The 1,502-nt window shown below is 39.2% G+C and overlaps 1 non-coding gene across 1 annotated transcript; it reads right to left on the bottom strand.

The window, feature by feature from the left end:
* Positions 1 to 785: 785 nt before the first annotated feature.
* Positions 786 to 893, bottom strand: LOC148574477 (small nucleolar RNA R71). Its single transcript, XR_015906278.1, has one exon. It is a non-coding gene; the product is annotated as a small nucleolar RNA R71 (small nucleolar RNA).
* Between the last annotated feature and the right edge of the window lie 609 nt (positions 894 to 1,502).

Genomic DNA, 1,502 nt, shown 5'->3' with positions numbered 1-1,502 from the left:
AATTTTCAAAAATCACTAACTCCTTTTCAAAATAATTTTCGAAAATTATACCTCCCACATCCTATTCTATTTATTCATTCATATCCTAACATCTCATCTCACATCTCTTCCATTCTCACAGTTGTGTTTCTTCCTATACATCACATTCTTTATCTCCCCCTCTTTTCTTCCATTCACAAAGGGATCCCTATACTATGGTATAAAGGATCTCTATTATTATTATCATTTTTCTGGCCATTCTTCCTTGTCATATGAGCAGGAGCAAGGATAAGAAAATTCTTTTGGAAGCAGATCCAGAACCTGAAAGGACTCTGAAGAGAAAATTAAGAGAAGCTAAAATACAACAATCCAGAGATAACCTTTCAGAAATTTTCGAACAGGCAGAGGAGATGGCAGCCGAAAATAATAATAATGCAAGGAAGATGCTTGGTGACTTTACTGCACCTAATTCCAATTTACATGGAAGAAGCATCTCCATTCCTGCCATTGGAGCAAACAACTTTGAGCTGAAACCTCAATTAGTTTCTCTGATGCAGCAGAACTGCAAGTTTCATGGACTTCCATCTGAAGATCCTTTTCAGTTCTTAACTGAATTCTTGCAGATATGTGATACTGTTAAGACTAATGGAATAGATCCTGAAGTCTACAGGCTCATGCTTTTCCCTTTTGCTGTAAGAGACAGAGCTAGATTATGGTTGGATTCTCAACCTAAAGACAGCCTGAACTCTTGGGATAAGCTGGTCACGGCTTTCTTAGCCAAGTACTTTCCTCCTCAAAAGCTGAGCAAGCTGAGAGCTGATGTTCAAACCTTCAGACAGAAAGAAGGTGAATCCCTCTATGAAGCTTGGGAAAGATACAAACAGTTGACCAAAAAGTGTCCTTCTGACATGCTTTCAGAATGGACCATCCTGGATATATTCTATGATGGTTTATCTGAGCTATCAAAGATGTCACTGGACACTTCTGCAGGTGGATCCATTCACCTAAAGAAAACGCCTGCAGAAGCTCAAGAACTCATTGACATGGTTGCTAATAACCAGTTCATGTACACTTCTGAAAGGAATCCTGTGAATAATGGGACGCCTATGAAGAAGGGAGTTCTTGAAGTTGATACTCTGAATGCCATATTGGCTCAGAACAAAATATTGACTCAGCAAGTCAATATGATTTCTCAGAGTCTGCATGGAATGCAAGCTGCATCCAACAGTACTCAAGAGGCATCTTCTGAAGAAGAAGCCTATGATCCTGAGAACCCTGCAATAGCAGAGGTAAATTACTTAGGTGAACCTTATGGAAACACCTATAACTCAACATGGAGAAATCATCCAAATTTCTCATGGAAGGATCAAAAGCCCCAACAAGGCTTTAATAATGGTGGAAGAAACAGGTTTAGCAATAGCAAGCCTTTTCCATCATCCACTCAGCAACAGACAGAGAACTCTGAACAAAATGCTTCTAATTTAGCAAATCTAGTCTCTGATCTATCTAAGGCCACTGTAAGT

The sequence above is a fragment of the Arachis ipaensis genome, chromosome B2 (genome assembly GCF_059453495.1).
Source record: "Arachis ipaensis isolate K30076 ecotype BB chromosome B2, ASM5945349v1, whole genome shotgun sequence".
NCBI classification, from domain to species: Eukaryota; Viridiplantae; Streptophyta; class Magnoliopsida; order Fabales; family Fabaceae; genus Arachis; species Arachis ipaensis.
Note: the sequence above shows the minus strand (reverse complement) of the source record. Positions and strands in the feature narration are given on the sequence as shown.